The 6,654-nt window shown below is 44.4% G+C and overlaps 1 long non-coding RNA gene across 1 annotated transcript; it reads left to right on the forward strand.

Annotated features, from left to right (window-relative positions):
* Nucleotides 1–6,033, forward strand: LOC109839730. Its single transcript, XR_002246722.1, has 3 exons — nucleotides 1–65; nucleotides 160–180; nucleotides 5,712–6,033. It is a non-coding gene; the product is annotated as an uncharacterized LOC109839730 (long non-coding RNA).

Raw genomic sequence — 6,654 nt, forward strand, 5'->3', positions numbered from 1 at the left:
AGCAGCCTTTGGATTTCTAGTCATCTGCCTTCTATTTGCTAGAAATCTCATGAAGAAGAAAGATGGTAAGTCTTTTAAGAAAATGTGATTCTGATAAACTTTTGTTTTTATTCACAAAGCCATAGGATTCTATTTTTATGTTCATTCATTGTGGTGCAGATTATTGAGTGTTGGTGGTTGGTGATGTGAGTGGGGAGTGGGGACCACGCCCACGTGAGCCTTGTTGTCTTTCAGATGCACGTCCGCGGTTTTGTTTCCGCGTGAACAAAGGAGAAGCCGTGTGAACAGGCCCACCCGATAAACAAGCATATAAAAACCCGTCTCTAGGGTTTTGGGAATTGTGCAAGTGCAGGGTTTGTTTTGTCGGCTTGGGATTTCTTCGGCTGCAGGAGGTTTAATATTTGGCGGCTGAACAGGGCGCTGTGCAGCAGGAGAAGGTTGTATTGGCGGCTGCAGCAGGAGTTTGTTTTGGTGGCTGCGAATTTTGAGAGAGCTTTGTGAGGGATTTGAGAGTTTGTGTGAGGGTTTTATTTGTGAGATTCTTGTGTAACCCTATTTGTATCATCTCCCTCTATTAGTAGATCTCCCCCCTTCTTGCCCCGTGGACGTAGGCAATTTGCCGAACCACGTAAAAATTGGTTGTACTGCTTTTGTGTGATTTGTAATAGCTTTTAGGATCCCTCGACAGGTCAGTCCTAGAACTGATGAGAGTAGGAGCCGATATCTCACTTGGTTGAGATATCCGCTTCAAATTCTTGTCTCCTTGGTGAGACGGGAATTCTTATTGCGATCTGACTCTCTTGTTGTGCTGCCGAAGTGCTGCCGAAATTTCCGCTGCGCGCAACAAGTGGTATCAGAGCCCAGATTTCAGATCTAGGGTTTTTTTTTTGGTGGAGGAAGATTCTTGTGTGAAGCTTAGTTCTTGGAGTTCTCGGCTTCGGTGGAGATAGCATTAGGAGTTGCCGTTGGAGATTTCGCTTTCCTCGTGTGGATAGGAGATCTATTTGGAATCCGATCTAGGGTTCAGTTGGGTGGTTCCTAATTCTATCAAATTTGTTATTTCTCTACAATTTGGAGTTAGTTCGCAATGGGAGAAGAAGGTGAAAGCAGCAAATCGATGGCGGGTACAATACAAGTTGGTTTTCAAAACACCAAAATTAGTGTGGTGAAATATGACGGAAAAATCAACTTTGGTTTGTGGATGAGCGACGTACAGGATGCGCTCAATGCTCAGAATTTGGAAGAGACCATCATGGTCCATGAGAGGCCACCTAAATATGAAGAGGCGGTATGGGAGAAAATGAATAGGAACGCTTGTGGGGTGATCAGGTCCTGTTTGGAACAGGAGCTGAAGTATGATGTGATTGGGGTGACGTCTGCGATGAAGATGTGGGAAATTCTCAACAATAAGTACCTTACGAAGAGTGTTGAGAACCGATTGCACTTGCTGCGTAGGTTATTCAGATTCCAGATGTCCAGAGGCACCTCGCTTGCGGCTCATGTGAACAACTATACGAAGTTGTTGTCGGACTTGGCGAATGTTGATGAGAAGATATCGGATGAGTACAAGGCGATTATTTTGTTGGGCTCCTTACCGGATGAGGAGTATGATACCTTCGTGCTCACTTTGTTGAACGGGAGATCTTCTATCAGCTATAGTGAAGTGACTAACGCTTTGACGAACTACGATTTGAGGAGGAAGGATAAGGAGACTTCCCGCGCTAGTACTTCAGGAGAGGCCTTGTCGACAAGAGGTAGAAGCCCATATCCGAAAGGTGGTAACAGAGGGAGGTCAAAGTCTAGAGGCCGTCACCAACTAACAAAGAACCAATGTGCATTCTGCAAGGAGCAGGGACATTGGAAGAGAGACTGCCCGAAGCTCAAAGAGAAGGAGAATAGCAAGAAAAAGGGCCCGAAGGCCAATGAGGTGAACATTGCGAAAGGCGATGATTCCGATGATTCGTGCTTTTCTCTACTGATTACTCCGGAGGTGAACCATGTGGATGCATCAGATTGGATGCTTGATTCCGGCGCTACCTTTCATGTGACCCCTAGGCGAGACTGGTTTGCATCTTTTGAGAAAGTCGACGGGGGCGTTGTTGTCATGGGAAATGATCAATCCTGTGGCGTTTGTGGGATAGGTACCGTGCGGATTAGGATGCACGATGGAGTAGTCCGTGAGTTGAAGGAGGTGAGATTTGTTCCTCAACTGAAGAAAAATCTTATCTCAGTTGGAGCTTTGGAGGCGAAGGGATTCAAGGTGACTTTCGAAAACGCTGTAGCGAAGGTTACTAAGGGATCATTGGTGGTGATGAGGGGAGTCCGCAATCGGAATTTGTATTATCTGAAGGGAAGCACCGAGATTGGCCAGGTTGCTTCGGCTATTTCAGAAGCGGACATGAGCAGACTTTGGCACTATAGATTGGGGCACACAGGTGAAAAGTCACTGCAGGCATTGTGCAAGCAGGGGCTATTGAAGGGAGCCAAGAGTGGGAAGATTGAGTTCTGTGAGCACTGTGTTCTTGGCAAGAAGACGAAGGTGAAGTTCGGGACTGCCATTCATCAGACGAGGGGCATCCTGGATTACGTGCACACAGACGTTTGGGGTCCCACCAAGACTGCATCACTTGGTGGTAGACATTGGTTCGTCACTTTTGTAGATGACTATTCTAGGCGTTGTTGGGTGTACACCATGACGAAGAAGAGTGAAGTCCTAGATTTGTTTGTGGAGTGGAAGAAGAGATTGGAACTGCAGACTGGGAGAAAGATCAAGACGTTGCGATCCGACAACGGTGGTGAGTATACTTCTGACCCCTTTCAGCAGCTATGTCGAGACGAGGGCATAGAGAGACACTTCACAGTTAGTCATACACCGCAGCAAAATGGGGTGGCAGAGAGGTTGAATCGGTCTTTACTGGAGAAGATCCGATGCTTATTGTCGCAGAGTGGTTTGGAGAAGATCTTTTGGGCTGAGGCACTTACATATGCGAGCCACCTCATTAATAGGCTGCCTTCATCTGCGATTGAGGGGAAAACCCCTATGGAGATGTGGTCGGGAAAGCCAGCACATGACTATGACCAGCTCAAGGTATTCGGGTGCCCTGCATATTATCATGTTAGAACTGATAAATTGGAACCTCGAGCTAGGAAGGCCATATTTGTAGGATTCAAGCGTGGTGTCAAGGGATACAAGCTTTGGGATCCAGTTGATAAAAAGATTGTTCTGAGTAGGGACGTCACATTTGATGAGGCTTCTATCTTGAAGCTTCCCAGCTCTCATCAGGTGGAGAGCGACCCGACGGAGGAGATATCGCAGGTGGTGGAGATCGATGCAGCTCCACATTGTCCAGATGGTACAGTATCCATGCAGGTGCCGACTGAGGTGACGCCAGGCGAGCACGACGATGACACGGAGGATACGAGTACAAATGTGCAGGATCAGGAACCGACGGCTCAGGTTCAGGATTCTATTGCGGCTAGGAGACAGAGGAGAAACATACAGATGCCAGCACGGTATGCCGACACAGTTGCGTATGCACTTCCGGTGGAGAGTATCGATGAGTTAGTGCCTACTACATTCAGAGAGGCCGAGCAGAGTTCGGAGGCTGATTCGTGGCAGGTGGCTATGCAGGAGGAGATGGAATCTCTTCATAAGAACGATACATGGGAGCTTGTTGAGCTTCCAAAGGGGCGGAAAGCAATTGGTTGCAAGTGGGTATACACGAAGAAGGAGGGCATTGAAGGCACTCCGTTGAGATTCAAGGCTAGGTTGGTTGCGAAGGGCTATGCACAGGAGGAAGGTATTGACTATAATGAGGTTTTCTCTCCGGTGGTGAAGCATTCTTCGATTCGGATTTTGCTAGCTTTGGTGGCACAGTATGGTTTGGAATTAGATCAGTTGGATGTGAAAACGGCATTTCTTCATGGTGATCTTGATGAAGAAATATATATGACTCAGCCATTGGGATTCCGAGCTGCAGGGAAAGAAAAATTAGTTTGCAAACTGAAGAAATCGCTATACGGTTTGAAGCAGTCTCCTCGACAGTGGTATAGGCGATTCGATGGTTTTATGCTTGGTCATTCGTACACTCGGAGCCAGTTTGATCCTTGCGTATATTTTCGCAAGTTGAAAGGAGGTGCGTATATTTATTTGTTGCTCTATGTCGATGACATGTTGGTTGCCTCTATTTCCAGGTCGGCTATAGATGAGTTGAAAGTTCAGCTTTCAAATGAGTTTGAGATGAAGGAATTGGGCGAGGCGAAGCGCATTTTAGGGATGGAGATCGGCAGAGACAAGAAAAATGGCAGAATTTGTTTGACACAGGTGGCTTATTTGAAGAAAGTTCTACAGCGATTCCATGTTAGCATGGATACGAAGCCAGTTAGTGTACCATTGGGAGCCCATTTGAAGCTTTCAGCTGGTCTCTCACCGAAGTCAGTTGAAGATCGTGAGTTGATGTCGAAGACTCCATATGCGAGCGCGGTTGGGAGCTTGATGTACGCGATGGTATGTACGAGGCCAGATTTGTCACAGGCGGTAAGTATTGTTGAATATCATTTCTCCATGATAATGTTTTGATGATAACAATTTATATTTTGTGTGCACTAACTTTCATATGCAGATTTCAATATCAGAATATGTACAAGTGGCATTGAGCGCATCCTGTACGTCGCTCATCCACAAACCAAAGTTGATTTTGCCGTCATATTTCACCACACTAATTTTGGTGTTTTGAAAACCAACTTGTATTGTACCCGCCATCGATTTGCTGCTTTCACCTTCTTCTCCCATTGCAAACTAACTCCAAATTGTAGAGAAAGAACAAATTTGACAGAATTAGGAACCACCCAACCGAATCCTAGATCGGATTCCAAATAGATCTCCTATCCACACGAGGAAAGCAAAATCTCCAATGGCAACTCCTAATGCTATCTCCACCGAAGCCTAGAACTCTAAGAACCAAGCTTCACACAAAATCTTCCTTCACCTAATCCAAAACACCCTAGATCTGAAATCTGGACTCTGATACCACTTGTGAACACGTGATTGTGGGGGCCTCCAAGCAAAGCATTTACGTGAAGAGATTTGTGAAAATCTCGTGAAGCAGCAGCTGCCCACACCCGATAGCCAGGCCCACCCGAACTTCAGTGATTCCCCAAATAAATAGTCGTGATTCCCTAGGTTAATTGCTAGCGAAGGAGGGTTTTTGATTTTTGCGGCTTGGTGCGAAAAAGCAGACGGCTGGGTGTGTTTGGCGGCTGCGAGATAAAATCGCAGCAGGAGAAAAACTCAAGTGAAGAAAAACAGAGTTTTTTTTCTTTTGTTTAGAGTTTGTGCATGCGAATTTTGAGAGAGCTTTGTGAGGGATTTGAGAGTTTGTGTGAGGGTTTTATTTGTGAGATTCTTGTGTAACCCTATTTATATCATCTCCCTCTATTAGTAGATCTCCCCCCTTCTTGCCCCGTGGACGTAGGCAATTTGCCGAACCACGTAAAAATTGGTTTGTACTGCTTTTGTGTGATTTGTAATAGCTTTTAGGATCCCTCGACAGGTCAGTCCTAGAACTGATGAGAGGAAGAGCCGATATCTCACTTGGTTGAGATATCCGCTTCAAATTCTTGTCTCCTTGGTGAGACGGGAATTCTTATTGCGAGCTGACTCTCTTGTTGTGCTGCCGAAGTGCTGCCGAAATTTCCGCTGCGCGCAACAGGTGATACTTTGAATGATTACAGAAGGTTGGAAAGTTTTGAAATGAATGGCTATTCTTCTGTTTGATTGGATGCATTACAGAGGGTTTTCTTTGATTTTTCTTCATCAGCTATGTGAGTGTCATCCATCAAGAGATTATTTAAAGAGGAAAGGAGAGAAAATAATTGGTACTCCATTATGGCCTCACAGAAAGTACAGAGAGATTCAATGGATTCTTTTCATTAGGCTAAATGCATGGTTTAGGCTAACTATGTGCTTTGATTACTTGGTTATTAAGGGTTTTTGAACATTGTTAGCTTTTTTTTTCTTTTTTTACTGTACTAACGCTGATCCAATTTGTTATAGGAATTTCTTTTGTATGGATTTGAAGTGAATTATCCATTATATTTGATCCTTTTTCATCCGGGATTTATACATTTCTGTTGAGATATATAGTGGCACTAATATCTTGTTTGATATTAGTATTGAGGAAATATCTTATATTGTAGGTGTATTTATGGTATCCACTGAGTAGGTTCACACAACAACAACAACAACAACAACAACAACAACAACAACAAAAAAAAAAACTGTAGCACAGTATCCTAGACGGAAATTCCGTCTAGGATGCTCAAATTCCGTCTAGAATGTCTTTTTAACAAAAAAATTAAAAAACATCAAATTCCGTCTAGAATGAGTATTCTAGACGGAAATTTCCGTCTAGAATACTCATTCTAGACGGAAATTCCGTCTAGAATAATCCGTCTAGGATGTATTCTAGACGGTTTTTATTTCCGTCTAGAATATTCCGTCTAGGTTGTATTCTAGACGGAATTTCCGTCTAGAATACTACATCCTAGACGGAAACATACTAGACGCGTATTCTAGACGGAATTCCGTCTAGAATAAACATTCTAGACGGAATTCTTGGTATCCTAGACGGAATTTTCCGTCTAGGATACCTC

This window comes from Asparagus officinalis, chromosome 4, assembly GCF_001876935.1.
Source record: "Asparagus officinalis chromosome 4, Aspof.V1, whole genome shotgun sequence".
Classification (NCBI taxonomy): domain Eukaryota; kingdom Viridiplantae; phylum Streptophyta; class Magnoliopsida; order Asparagales; family Asparagaceae; genus Asparagus; species Asparagus officinalis.